Source organism: Salmo salar, chromosome 02 (assembly GCF_965601325.2).
Source record: "Salmo salar chromosome 02, fSalSal1, whole genome shotgun sequence".
Taxonomy (NCBI): domain Eukaryota; kingdom Metazoa; phylum Chordata; class Actinopteri; order Salmoniformes; family Salmonidae; genus Salmo; species Salmo salar.
The window spans coordinates 46,257,660-46,273,576 of record NC_138292.1 but is presented as its reverse complement, the minus strand read 5'-3'; the positions used below and the strand labels follow the sequence as shown (position 1 = coordinate 46,273,576).

Below are 15,917 nucleotides of genomic sequence, written 5' to 3'. Positions count from 1 at the left end.
GCCGTTCCTCCCTCACTGCTTCCACCTGTTCCCATGGGAGGCGATCCCATCCGGCCTGGATCTCCTCCCACGTCCAGGATCCTTTGCCGTCCAGGATGTCCTCCCATGTCCAACTATCCTGGCCACGCTGCTTGGTCCGTTTTTGGTGGGAGGTTCTGTCACGCATGTGTGTAGAAACGGACCAAAGCGCAGCGTGGTAAGTGTTCATGATAATTTATTACAAGAAACACTCAAACAAGAATAACCAAAAAACAAGAAAAAAAAGCTAACAGTTTCGTCAGGCACAGACACTAAACAGAAAACAACCCCCCACAAACACAGGTGGAAAACAGGCTGCCTAAGTATGATTCCCAATCAGAGACAACGATAGACAGCTGCCTCTGATTGGGAACCACACTCGCCCAAAAACAAAGAAACAGACAACATAGACTTCCCCACCCGTGTCACACCCTGACCTAACCAAACATAGAGAATAATAAGGATCTCAACGGTCAGGGCGTGACAGTCCGCCAGATCAGAGGCTGTAGGGATGACCAGGGATATTCTCTTGATAATTGTGTGAATTAGACCATTTTCCTGTCCCGCTAAGCATTCAAAATGTAATGAGTACTTTTGGGTGTCAGGGAAAATGTATGGAGTAAAAAGTACATAATTTTCTTAAGGAATGTAGTGAAGTAAAAGTTGTCAAAAATATAAATAGTAAAGTACAGATACCTGTGAGGACAGACGCTGGGAGACAAGAAGCAAGTACAGGAAGTGAACATTTTAAAGAATAACGGACATGAAACTAAACAAGGACAGCGTCTGGACAAGGGAAACAATACGACAATATGCTGACACAGGGAACAGAGTGAGGAGCAGACAGGTAGAGTGAGTCCAATATTGCACAGCTGCGCGTAATGATGGTGACAGGTGTGCGTAACGAAGGGCAGCCTGGCGCCCTCGAGCGCCAGAGAGGGGGGAGTGGGATCAGGCGTGACAATACAAAACAAAACGATTTAAGTAGTACTTTCATGTATTTTTACTTAAGTACTTTACACCACTGCCTAAGTGCAGAGCGCAATGTGTATAGGGAGGGAGAGATGGAGAAAGGGGTGGGGTTGAGGCACAGAGGGGAAAGAAGAGGATTGAGGTGAACAAAGAGATGGAAGATTTATACAGGCAGTAGTATGGGAAGGGAATATTTTGAAGTAACAGTTGGAGTATAGAGAGAGAGTAGGAAGAAAATATAATTATATTACATTGGTATATTAGTCGATTTAATAATCTGATGTTATTGGAGGAGGTGTGAGCAGAGAGTTAATGTTAATAAATGAGGTACACTGGAACTGATAACATACAAATAAATCCATGGTCGACCAATAACACAATGGAATTTAGTATGTTGAGCACAACCAATTCAATAAGAGACTAATTGGAAATCCTGGAGACAACAGGAGTGTGTTGACATTGAGACATATTGATCAATATGTCAAAGTACTCTATGTCTGAGGCAATTTTAGAGTAAAAACAGAGAGGGATTACCATAGAGAGAGAATGATAGAGAAAGAGGGAGAGAGTGGGGAGGGGTTGCACTGTAGTCTTCCCTTAGCCTTGCCGGGGGTGTGACGCTGCGCCTATCTGTCTGATCTGGTTTGCTATAGGCTTTTTATTGATCACAAGCTGGGTGAGGGTAAGGAGGAGTTGTTTGATTAGATGCCCCTGGTGGTGCTGTGTATCTGTGTGTCTGTGGCCCGTGGTCGGTCAGTCTGTTGACTAGTAATACCGTTACATCCTGGGGCCAGTTCCCAGTCCAGCCCAGTTAACACCAGACAGTACCAAAACACCCTGGACCGATCCCAGTGATTCCAGTCTAATGCTTAGCATTCAGTCTAACGGTAAAAAATGTTTATTCACTCAGCAGTCTCAGCACTGTTAGCCGTACATACAGTACAGTAGAACAGATGTTTCTGTGTGTTCAAAGTCCCACACAATCCAATCAATGCACCAATTAATGATATAGCAACACTAACTATAGGTTGAAAACAAATGCCAAACTATGTGTTAATGGCAAACACTTAATGTGTTATTTGTGTTTTAGCTATACAATAAAATACACAGTGAAAGTAATTTCAGCCGAATTCAGGTAAATCCAAAATGATAGTGGATCAATCCTTGCAATATCCCAATGCTATCGTACAGTCCGTTTGAAAACCATAATAGAAAAGAAATAATAACACTCTCTGATCCTGTTGAGGTGTAAGTCAATCCACAAGGTCAAATAAAGCAATCCTTGATCAAAAGGTAATGCTCCTGCCATAGGTAATGCCCCACGCAGTGTGCTGGGGACAGGCTGTAGTGGTGGTGGTGTGTGTGTGTGTGTGGAGGTGCGCGCGTGTGTGGGGATGCGCTTGTGTGCGTGCATGCACCCATGTGTGCGCGTGTGTATGTGTGTGTGTGTGTGCCTGCTTTGAGGACAAGACTGTCAGAAGCTGGAGTGTGGTGTACGCACCTGGGGCCCATTAGGCTCCCTCTCAACAACAGGCCTGCTGGGCGGCTTGCGGTAAGTGAGCCGGCGACGGAAGTGTCCGCTGAGCAGGATGTAGATGAAAGGGTTAATGCTGCTGGCGGCGTAGCTGAGGCACACTGACAGGTAGTAGCAGGTGTAGTAGGCCAGCGTGGGCCGCCGCAGTGTTAAGTTGACCAGCTGGAGCATGTGGTAGGGCCCTACGCTCACCAGGAAAACCGCCACAAGGACCAGAACCATCTTGGTGAGGCGGATGGCTCGCTCCCGGGACTGGTTGTTAGCACTGAAGCTGAGGAGGGGAGAGGAACCAGGGCTTAGTGACAATAATGTCCAGCATAGAAGCATAAATCAAGAAGTCCCTCCTGCATCAGATAAGTCATCCCCATATTTTTTTCTATAATTTTGGTTTACTGAGTGGATAACCTTGTCCTCAGGCTCAATTTCTACCCACAGAGAGAGAGACGGCTAATGACTAGATTACTGAGGGGAGGTCATGGTACTTTTAGCATAGAACTGTTTTAATGTAATTTATTTTTTAGAACACCCACCAAAACCTGTAATTTCATACCTGTGGGCATCTCTATTTCTAATGCCTCACATTTACTGTATCTGGTACCTCTGTGTGTCTCTGTGTCTATATGTAACTATCAGCCTCTGCCATGGTTGATGACCACGACTACGTTTCTGCCACTAGAGGTAATGGCCACGCTCTCTGCCACTAGAGATACCATAGGCTCTCGCCCTGCCCAGGGTATGACGTTATTCAGCCAAGCTCTATGCACGCCCATGTGTGCCCACTGGGCAGCTGCCAGCAGGCTTGACTCACCGCCGTTCCCTTTTGTTCTTCAGGTACATCCTCCAGGTATAGCACAGGATCAGCATGTAACAGGTGATGATAAGGGGCAGGGGCAGAAAGAAAGACATGATGGTCTGATATAGGGTGTACCTGGGGAGAGATATGAGAGAGAGAGTGGAGTGGAGGCTAGTACCATCCCACTGGGCAAAAACTAGTTGTATCAACGTTGTTTCCATATCATTTCAATCCAAAAATGAAAACTAATTGTATTTTCAGAAAGTAACAGCATTTCATCTTTTTTTCACCCAACTTTTAACCTAAATGGTTACAGTTTTCGTTGAATTCACGTTAACCAAACAACTCAACCAAATGTCAATCAAAACTAGACATAGAACTGATGTCTGTGCCCAGTGGGATGTCCCACTGCAATGAATACATTTGATCATTCGATAGAATGTAGTTACTATCTATGCCTAGTCACTTTAATAACTCTACCTACATGTACAGTTGAAGTCGGAAGTTTGCATGCACTTAGGTTGGAATCATTAAAACTCGTTTTTCAACCACTCCACAAATTTCTTGTCAACAAACTATAGTTTTGGCAAGTCAGATTGGACATCTACTTTCTGCATGACACAAGTAATTTGTCCAACAATTGTTTACAGACAGATTATTTCACTTATAATTCACTGTATCACAATTCCAGTGGGTCAGAAGTTTACATACATTAAGTTGACTGTGCCTGAAATAAATAATTCTCTCTACTATTAGAGAGAATTATTGGAGTAGAGCAGGTATTCCCAAACTTGGGTATGCGCAATGCCGTCGGGGTACGCCAAATAAAAATGTGATTCCCATTTAAAAAAACAAAAAAAACAATTCTTCACATTTTCAAACAGTACATTAATATTTTCCAATGGGGCTATAGCTTTGGGTGAGGTTGTTTTCTCTCCTGAGTAGCCTCGTTTCACTGCCAAAAATACAAATGAAACCATTTACCGTAAATAAGCCGCAACTTTTTCCCCACGCTTTGAACCTCGCGGCTTAAACAATGACGCGGCTAATATATGGATTTTTCCGGCTTTCACTTTTTTTTTTCTCCAAAAAAACACATTCTGTGACGTGCTCAGTTTTTGGGCGGCATGAGGCTTTCATTAGACCAATGAAATTGCCGAACGGGTTAAGGTCAAACAACTTTTTTATTTACTGTTTAGATTAAATCAAGCGCTCTCAAACTTCCCATCATTCTGATTACGGTAGTCATTTTGTCACCCTCATCATGGCAAAGACACAGAGAAATGCATATGATGCAGCTTTCAAGTTGAAGGCGATTGATCTGGCTGTTGGAAAAGGAAATAGAGCTGCTGCATGGGAGCTTGGTCTTAATGAGTCGATGATAAGACATTGGAAACAGCAGCGTGAGGAATTGACTCAGTGCAAAAAGACAACTAAATCTTACTGCTAATTATTATTTTTTTGTTACAAGCCGTTTCATTAAAGCCTATTTATTTTTGTTACAAGCCGTGTTTCGTTAAAGCCTGTGTAAAGTTCATTTGTTTTAATGTACCGGTAGGCACCTGCGGCTTATAGACATGTGCGGCTTATTTATGTTCAAAATAATACTTTTTTTTAAAATTCAGTGGGTGCGGCTTATATTCAGGTGCACTTAATAGTCCGGAAATTACGGTAGTGTTCAGCGAAATAACAACACAATGTCAAATACAGGTAGCCTAGTCAAATAATTCACGTCCGATCACATTAACCATTATTCTCTCGCGGGAAACCTTCACTCTTGCGCAGTCATTTAGTAATGAAACATAATAATTTGAAAAATAAGCCATGAGAGTTTTTTGAACGAGAATAAAGATGACTTTCGAGTAGTAAGACATGTATAAAAGCAACAGATACCATTAATAAGAAGGGGCTAGAAGCGTCTTATATGGTGAGCTACCGAGGGGCTCGGACAGGCAAGCCCCATACTATTGTGGAGGACTTAATTCTTCCTGCTGCTGTGGATATGGCTAGGACAATTCTGGGAGAAAAGGCCAAAAAACTATACAGACAATTCCTTCATCAAACAACACTGTTTCACAACGCATCAGTGACATGGCAGGAGATGTTTTGAAACAATTACTGCTTCGCATACAAGCCAGTGAATTATTAGGGCCTGGCACAGCTCCTGGTACATGTCCGTTACGTTTATGGAGGGGTCAATTAAGGAAGACATTCTGCAAACCACTGGAAACAAGGACAACATGAGAGGATATTTTTAAAGTACTGGACAGCTTTGTGACATCAGATGGACTTTGGTGGTCAAGATGTGTTGTTATCTGTACTGATGACGCAAAAGCAATGACAGGGACACAGTGGAGTGGTAAGGTGCGTGCAAGCAGTTGCTCCCGACGCCACTTGGGTACACTGCAGCATCCACCGAGAGGCTGCAAATGAAATCAAGCTAACGGACAATGTCAAATGTGATGTAGCAAAGCAGCTGAGTGAGCTGGGTGCGCAAATACGCAGGTACTTTCCTGAAACGGACGACACAAAGAACTGGATTTGTTATCCCTTTCATGCTCTGCCTCCATTCCACTTATCGATATCCTAACAAGAGAGCCTCATCAAAATTGCAACAAGCGGTTCTGTGAAAATTACATTTTATCAGAAGCCACTGCCAGATTTCTGAACAGGGCTGCGCTCAGAGTTTCAAGCACACCCTTCTCATTAACTGTGGTGAGTTATTCACCATTTTTTATGGACAAATAAGGTTTTATATGTAAGATGGCTAAATAAAGAGAGAAATTATTGATTATTATTATATTATTATTTGTGCCCTGGTCCTATAAGAGCTCTTTGTCACTTCCCACGAGCCAGGTTCTGTGTGTGGCAGGCTTACAATGATGGCAAAAAACAACATTTGAGAGTGCGCTGACCCTGGTGCTAGAGGGGGTATACAGCTGGAGGTTGGATGTTTGAAGGGGTACGGGACTATAAAAAGTTTGGGACCCACTGGAGTAGAGCATCATGATATAGAGACCAGCATGACTCATCTGACCTCTGACCCCACCAGACAAATATACATTGACACCAAGTTCTATTAACATCATATTTCGTATTTCTTTTAACATTGAACATTTATTTCAAGCGCAAACCAACAACATGATTTCATGGACTGGTTTACCCCATGTTGAAATCATGTTAGTCAACTCAATTAAATATCCACCCAAATTCAATGTTGATTTGATGTTATGTCAGGGTTGTGACCTTACCAGAGCACCTCTTTGGGAGTGACCAGGTTCATGGAGCAGCTCTCCAGTCCGTCAGGGAAGCGAATCACTTTGGAGTGGACCCAGGCGGGAAGGACCATGACAAATGACACCACCCACACAAACAGGTTGATCCAGATTGTCTTAGAGCGGGTTCGGAGGGTCATCAGACGGAACGGGTGCACCACCGCCAGGTACCTATGAGACAGTTGATAGATCAATGTGAGGAACTGACCAATTTAACCGTTTTAAGGGGAAATCTGACAAAACTATGGTTGTCTGTTAATGCGAAACATAACAATGAAAACTAATTAAAAAGCTAAAACGCTACATGTGAAATGCAAAAAGAGCACCAAGAGGATGTGACATGGGTTGTTAGGGAAGTGACATGACAACAGGGATGTATTATCTGTGAGTGGGAGTAGATTACTATGCATTATACCACATTATCCTGTTTCTTTTAAACATTCTTCTCACTCACACACAGACAAATGGCTCTCTGTGTTACCCATATAGTTAGAGATAACAGGATACAGGATCGAATGACTGGACCCAGGATTCAGACCTTCAAAGGAAACAGAATGGGATTTAATTGCCTGCAAGTTTAGTTTAAATTAGTCCTCATTCATTTACATGTATATTAAGTGAGTAGCAATACAGTGAATTTAGATCTGGTCCCGCGATAAATCTGCATCAGTACTTGAAACCAGGAAAACCAGTAAGTTTATCAATGCTCTTGTCAATCGGACCAACCTCCAAAGTAATCTCTTAATTGCCTTAATAAGCAAGCTGTATTACACGATATTCAGATAACAAGAACAGCAGCAGCAGCAGTAGCAGCACAATACCATGGTCTTCATGTATGTCAGTGGTACATCATTCATAGAAACATGCTGATTTAATTATCTGTAGGATGCAACAGCTGTCCTCTGAATGTATGATTTCCTCTTCTAATTGTGTTATCAAAAGAGCCTAAATGTCAGTGACACTATATGCCACAAAACATACATCCCCATTAAATAACCTAATTTCTATCCTTGCAGACAGACTTACAACACAATCTATAGGAGGGTTGGTTGTTTAGCAACAAAACCGACCTGTGCACAACTGTGGGGCAAAACAGACACGGTTGGCTTTAGAATGTTGACAACATGTAAATTATATTTTGTCTCCATTGTTTATTGAAAACATAATACATTTGCACAATGAACACTTGTTGTCTCTTAAATACATTGTTAAAGTTGTTGGTTAGCTAGCTAGTGAATTTTAGCAATATTAGCATTGACATGAAATCAATCAAACACCTCAAAACAAGACAGTGTTAAGAACAAGATTAAACCACCACAGCTGAAACGAGACACTTATGATTCCCCACATGGCAGTTTCTTGTCATTGTTGCTAGCCATTTTGCCATCCAGAATCACAACAACCTACGGACTTCTGCCCCACTGAAGCGTGCACATTGGTAAGCTGACAACGTTACAAAAACAATCTATACAAAGTCAGGTATGTTACTATCTGTAATACAGTGCAGATGAAACTGTAGAGTGAGAGTGTGTAGAGATTGCGGGTGAGATGATTAAGTTTTCATCTTGTGCTGGCTTGGAACGAATGGAAAGGTCACTTTGATCATGAGCAGAACAGTTAGCTAGAAACGATTGTCAGTGGGTTCGGCATCGAACTGGCATATCTTTAATACCCAGGCGACACTGACATGGAGGCCGCTACGCTATCAATTATACAACTGAAGCCATGACACCATCTGCATATCACTAGAAACAGGGCATTCAGGGTTAAAGAAAAGCCACAAATCTGTTAGTTGTTCCTAATCTGAGCCAGATATCACTTTTAAGAAGTTGAGGGAAATGGATTTTCCCAGCAAGTTATGCTACTGTACCTCATCTGGCATTTTGTAGGCAATTTGTATAAGAGTGAATTTAACAAAACCAGAGAAAAACGTCTAGAAATGGCCTTGGATTGTATGGTAAATAAAGTTTAGAAAGTGTAACAGCAATTTGGAACACTAAAGGACATTATTGATTACATACTTTAGTTTTCTATGGAAGTATAAATAGGAATGTAATCACAGACATCATGGAATGTAGAGTGTATGGTGAATGCACAATGTTAACCTACACAACGTTCGTACCACAGCCCCTGTGAAAGGAAATGTTAGGAACAATACTGTACTTAATGCACTACAGTGGAGTGTTAGCCTGGCTAATGAGTAAATCTATTTCAATTCAATCACTTTTTGACAGCATCCCTTTTGATTTGAACCAAACCTTCCATACATATTTGCCCATTGATGAAGTGCTCAGAAAGTGACTTTTTCAACCTGAATGCAAAAACTTTCAAGAGATAAAGGTGCTCAAAGATACCCTATTTTGCATACCCCACCACACCATGACATATCCATGTCTTCATCTCTGGAAAAGATAAATGGTTGAGATTGATATCATTTAAAAGGTTAGAAATAGGTTTGTCAAACAATTTTCTAATTAAAAAAATCACTGTGTTGTCGTAATTGTGTTGTTTTCACTATAACCTGTTAGTTCATATGCCTTTGCGACTGTGATATACAGTGGGGAGAACAAGTATTTGATACACTGCCGATTTTGCAGGTTTTCCTACTTACAAAGGATGTAGAGGTCTGTAATTTATCATCATAGGTACACTTCAACTGTGAGAGACGGAATCTAAAACAAAAATCCCGAAAATCACATTGTATGATTTTTAAGTAATTAATTTGCATTTTATTGCATGACATAAGTATTTGAGCCTGTAATCGAACCCACAAATGCTGATGCTCCAGATACTCAATTAGTCTAAAGAAGGACAGTTTTATTACTTCTTTAAATCAGCACAATAGTTTTCAGCTGTGCTAACATAATTGCAAAAGGGGTTTCTAATGATCAATTAGCCTTTTAAAATGCTAAACTTGGATTAGCTAACACAACGTGACATTGGAACACAGGAGTGATGGTTGCTGATAATGGGCCTCTGTACGCCTATGTAGATATTACATTAAAAAAATCAGCCGTTTCCAGCTACAATAGTTATTTACATGAACAATGTCTACACTGTATTTTCATAGTTCCTTCCAGATAACCTTCCAGAAGGACAACCATCTCTGCAGCACTCCACCAATCAGACCTTTATTGTAGAGTGGCCAGACGGAAGCCACTCCTCAGTAAAAGGCACATGACAGCCCGCTTGGAGTTTGCCAAAAGGCACCTAAAGGACTCTCAGACTATGAGAAACAAGATTCTCTGGTCTGATGAAACCAAGATTGAACTCTTTGGCCTGAATGCACCTGGCACCATCCCTACGTTGAAGCATGGTGGTGGCATTATCCTGCTGTGGGGATGTTTTTCAATGGCAGGAACTGGGAGACTAGTCAGGGTCGAGGGAAAGATGAACTGAGCAAAGTACAGAGAGATCCTTGATGAAAAACTGCTCCAGAGCGCTCAGGACCTCAGAATGGGGCGAAGGTTCACCTTCCAACAGGACAACGATCCTAAGCACACAGCCAAGACAACGCAGGAGTGGCTTCGGGACAAGTCTCTGAATGTCCTTAAGTGCCCCAGCCAGAGCCCAGACTTGAACCCGATCAGACATCTCTGGAGCGACCTGAAAATAGCTGTGCAGCAACGATCCAACCTGACAGTTTGAGTGGCTCTCCAGAGAAGAATGAGAGAAACTCCCCAAATACAGGTGAGCCAAGCTTGTAGCGTCATAACCAAGAAGACTCGAGGCTGTAAATTCAACAAAGTACTGAGTAAAGGGTCTGAATACTTATGCAAATGTTTTTTTTTTATTACCTTTTTCAATTAGCTGAAAATTATAAAAACCGTCAAAGAGGTGGACATTAGAGAGAGGGAGGCAGACAGCAGGGAACTGTTGTGTCTAATGAAGTCCGTCCGGGCCATCTTCGTTGACCATGTGGTACACAGAAGCCTTTTTTGGGGGGGAGGGTGGGCGATGAGCTTTAATATTGCAAATATACTGAACAGAAATAATAATAAAAAAATATATGGGGGATTGGAAATGATGCAGACAATGAAAAGTGCAACATGCAACAATTTCAAAGATTTTCCTGAGTTATAGTTCATATAAGGAAATCAGTCAATTGAAATAAATTCATTAAGCCCTAATCTCTGGATTTCACATGACCAGGCAGGGGTGCAGCCATGGGTGTACCTAATTTAAATATATATTTTATATATTTTCCTGTATTATTTTCCCATTACCCTACCACCCCCCCTAATTGGAGTAAACTAATGGACTACAACACTTAAGCTTCTACTTCAAGCTTATACAGTACATACTATATACATACATTTTACAGACAGTATATTTTATATCAGTAATCTTTTGTTTGTTTTTAGTTCCATCCTTCAGCTCCACTCAACCCCTCCCATCTATCTCTGAAGACCATACCGTTTTTATTTCTATTTGCCTTGCTGTATATTTTTTTAACTCTACTGTGATGTTTCACAGAAGTTCTGAACCTATATACATTTTACAGACACAGTATATTTTACAGTGAGGGAAAAAAGTATTTGATCCCCTGCTGATTTTGTACGTTTGCCCACTGACAAAGAAATGATCAGTCTATCATTTTAATGGTAGGTTTATTTGAACAGTGAGAGACAGAATAACAACAACAAAAATCCAGAAAAACACATTTCAAAAATTTAATAAATTGATTTGCATTTTAATGAGGGAAATAAGTATTTGACCCCTCTGCAAAACATGACTTAGTACTTGGTGGCAAAACCCTTGTTGGCAATCACAGAGGTCATTTTTGCCAAGAAAACTGGTAAATCTGCAGAAAATACACTATGCTTTACCATTACATTTACAGTAAATGACATAGTAATGCAAGTAAATTCACAAAACATGTTACAGATCTATTGACAGTATACTCTGTTCTACCCTCAGAAATGACAGAAGGCCCCATGGTGATGGACGTGGCCATGTGCTGACCAACCAGCAAAAGTGGGCAGTGGTGGAAATGGTGAGGGCCAAGAATGACATACAGTTGTCCAAAATAAAGCAGGCCATTTTTTTATTTATTTATTTGATTTAACTAGGCCAGTCAGTTAAGAACAAATTCCTATTTTAAATGACGGCCTAGGAAAAGTGGGTTAACTGCCTTGTTCAGGGGCAGAACGACAGATTTGTACCTTGTCAGCTCGGGGATTCGATCTGCAACCTTTCGGTTACTAGTCCAACACTCTAACCACTAGGCTACGCTGCTGCCCCATTGAGGAGAACGATGACCCCTTTGCCAATGTGGCATCCATCAGCCTACCAACAATCACCTGTCTTTTGAAGAGGCACCAGGTATCTATGAAACACATTTACCTGGTGCTTTTTGAGAGAAACAATGACCGGGTGAAACAATTGCGGGCCGAGTATGTTCAGGTTCAGCACTATATACTGTATTACTGTTTTACTATTTGATGCCCATGATACTTCACAATATCATATTGGAACTATACTGTAAAAATAACTAAACTATATTTTTAGAGGGTAATGATGCTTGATGCTCCTGTGAATCATCACAAGAATATCTTTGATGATGAAGTGGGCTTCAACCTGGCCACAACTCGTCGCCATGGGTAAAACCTCATCGGCCAACGGGCGACCGTCCAAGTGCCTGGACAACGTGGGGGAAACATCTCCATGTGTGCCGCGATCTCTGAAGATGGTGTGGTAGGACGTAGGCCATTATTTGGATCATACAACGCTGAACACCTCATTGTGTCTCTCAATGAAATTCAGCAGGCTTGTCAAGGTAACTGGGTCACCTATGTCATTGTTTGGGACAATGTCAGGTTCCACCATGCAGAAGTGGTTCAGGAATGGTTTTGGGCCCACCCTAGATTCATGACCCTATACCAGCCGCTATTTCAGCATGGTGGAGGAAGGTGTACGATCACCATCCCCATGAGCATGCCACCCTCGTTCTGGCCATAGATGAGGCATGCGACAACATCATTGCAGACCAATGTCAAGCTTTGATTTTGCATGCCAAAATCTTTTTCCCGTGGTGCATGAACAATGAGAACATTCACTGTGATGTGCAATGTTCCCTCTAAACTGTACAGCAGAGCGCTGAAGAAATATCAGCCCATGGAGAGAAGCAATAGCTTGAACTTCACACAACTTTTAGAGTTTTCCCTTGTTAGTTAACACTGTCAACGTTTCCCTTTACTGTGGCAATACGGATCGTATGAATGCAATATTAGCCACTTTCAATGCAACATACCAAAACAAAACAAACTATACAATAGCTTTTGTTGTAGGCAGAACGCATCAGAGTAGGATTCTATTGTGCAAGACTCAGCCCATACTCTACACAGACCCGTATCGCATAACCAATCAGAGCTGAAGTAGGCCTATATACAAATAGACCATTGCCATATACTGTCTGGATCTGTGCAATTTACTTTGAACCGGACTGTGTTTAAAGCTGTGGTCATGAGTAGATGCGCTTGTTTTGAGATCAAAGCAAGAGCTGCCGTAGCCACATTTTGTTCATATCCTTTGCTAGTTAGGGAGTTATTAGCCCAGTTATAGATCATTTGTAGTCAGCAATAGGGGAGTGATTGCTTCCCACAAGAGCACAAAATGTGTAGGCAAAGGGTATAATAAATTGTCTGATTTTCGGTAATAATGGTATGGGAATAATAATGCATTTTATTTTGTAAAGTGTTTTTTGCATCAAACAACACATTTCAGCCACCTCCTTGTCTGAAGGAGAAGTGGATAAACAGGTTAATGTCAAGCCCTATATGTTTTTTTCAAAAGCCTCACGGAATGTAGGCCTACCTTGTGTCCTCCTCCCAGAGTGCTAAGAACCTTGGCGTGATCCTGGACAACACCCTGTCGTTCTCCACTAACATCAAGGCGGTGACCCGATCCTGTAGGTTCATGCTCTACAACATTCGCAGAGTACGACCCTGCCTCACACAGGAAGCGGCGCAGGTCCTAATCCAGGCACTTGTCATCTCCCGTCTGGATTACTGCAACTCGCTGTTGGCTGGGCTCCCTGCCTGTGCCATTAAACCCCTACAACTCATCCAGAACGCCGCAGCCCGTCTGGTGTTCAACCTTCCCAAGTTCTCTCACGTCACCCCGCTCCTCCGCTCTCTCCACTGGCTTCCAGTTGAAGCTCGCATCCGCTACAAGACCATGGTGATTGCCTACGGAGCTGTGAAGGGAACGGCATCTCCATACCTTCAGGCTCTGATCAGGCCCTACACCCAAACAAGGGCACTGCGTTCATCCACCTCTGGCCTGCTGGCCCCCCTACCTCGGAGGAAGCACAGTTCCCGCTCAGCCCAGTCAAAACTGTTCGCTGCTCTGGCACCCCAATGGTGGAACAAGCTCCCTCACGACGCCAGGACAGCGGAGTCAATCACCACCTTCCGGAGACACCTGAAACCCCACCTCTTTAAGGAATACCTAGGATAGGATAAAGTAATCCTTCTAACCCCCCCCCTTAAAAGATTTAGATGCACTATTGTAAAGTGGTTGTTCCACTGGATATCATAAGGTGAATGCACCAATTTGTAAGTCGCTCTGGATAAGAGCGTCTGCTAAATGACTTAAATGTAATGTAAATGTAAATGTACATTGAACACCACACATTGACTGTTACTGTAGGCTGAATGATAGAACAGCTATTTCCATGTTAAAACGTTATGGGATGCATTTTCTCCATTGTTTTTGATGGTAGGCCACTCTGGTAGACCTACATTATGATCAAATAGCCACAGTAGCCTACTTGGCCACTGTTAACTGTAACTTAAAGTGGGTACAGTGTTCACAGTAAATGCACGCTGGAAGTTACACAGAATTTTCACAACATTCTGTGTGACAATTTAATATATTTTAGAATAAGGCTGTAACATAACAAAATGTGGAAAAAGTCAAGGGGTCTGACTTGATGGTCCGACCGTATTCTGTCCCATATCAACACTTTTTGTAAACTTTTGGGGCCAGTGGGGGGGGGGGGGGGGGGTCAAAATTCAAAATCAAAAGTAACAGTCAGTATCTCCTCCTCATGGACGGCACCAGTTTTGCCAGTTCTTGCTGTGAGATGTTAACCCCACTCTTCCACCAAGGCACCTGCAAGTTCCCGGACATTTCTGGGGGGAATGGCCCTCGCCCTCACCCTCCGATCCAACAGGTCCCAGACGTGCTCAATGGGATTGAGATCCAGGCTCTTCGCTGGCCATGGCAGAACACTGACATTCCTGTCTTGCAATAAATCACGCACAGAACGAGCAGTATGGCTGGTAGCATTGTCATGCTGGAGGGTCATGTCAGGATGAGCCTGCAGGAATGGTACCACATGAGGGAGGAGGATGTCTTCCCTGTAACGCACAGCGTTGAGACTGCCTGCAATGACAAAAAGCTCAGTCCGATGATGCTGTGACACACCGCCCCAGACCATGACGGACCCTCCACCTCCAAATCGATCTCACTCCACTCCGTGTGGCTCAGTTGGTAGAGCATGGTGTTTGCAACGCCAGGGTTGTGGATTCGATTCGCACAGGGGACCAGTACGGAGAAAAAGATGTACGAAATGTATGCTAAATGACTAAAATATAAAATGTAAATGTACAGGCCTCGGTGTAACGCTCAATCCTTAGATGATAAACGCGAATCCGACCATCACCCCTGGTGAGACCAAACCACGACTCGTCAGTGAAGAGCACTTTTTGCCAGTCCTGTCGGGTCCAGCAACGGTGGGTTTGTGCCCATAGGCAACGTTGTTGCCGGTGATGTCTGGTGAGGACCTGCCTTACAACAGGCCTATAAGCCCTCAGTCCAGCCTCTCTCAACCTATTGCGGACAGTCTGAGCACTGATGAAGGGATTGTGCATTCCTGGTGTAACTCGGGCAGTTGTTGTTTCCATCCTGTATCTGTCCCGCAAGTGTGATGTTTGGATGTACTGATCCTGTGCAGGTGTTGTTACACATGGTCTGCCACTGCGAGGACGATCAGCTGTCCGTCCTGTCTCCCTGTAGCGCTGTCTTAGGCGTCTCACATTCTGGACATTGCAATTTATTGCACTGGCCACATCTGCAGTCCTCATGCCTCCTTGCAGCATGCCTAAGGCACGTTCACGCAGATGAGCAGGGACCCTGGGCATCTTTCTTTTGGTGTTTTTCAGAGTCAGTAGAAAGGCTTCTTTAGTGTCCTAAGTTTTCCTAACTGTGACCTTAATTGCCTACCGTCTGTAAGCTGTTAGTGTCTTAACGACCGTTCCACGGGTGCATGTTCATTAATTGTTTATGGTTCATTGAACAAGCATGGGAAACAGTGTTT

The 15,917-nt window shown here is 42.8% G+C and overlaps 1 pseudogene; it reads right to left on the bottom strand.

The window, feature by feature from the left end:
- Window positions 1-2,339: 2,339 nt before the first annotated feature.
- Window positions 2,340-15,917, bottom strand: part of LOC106581760 (melanin-concentrating hormone receptor 2-like) — a 56,944-nt pseudogene continuing 43,366 nt past the window's right edge.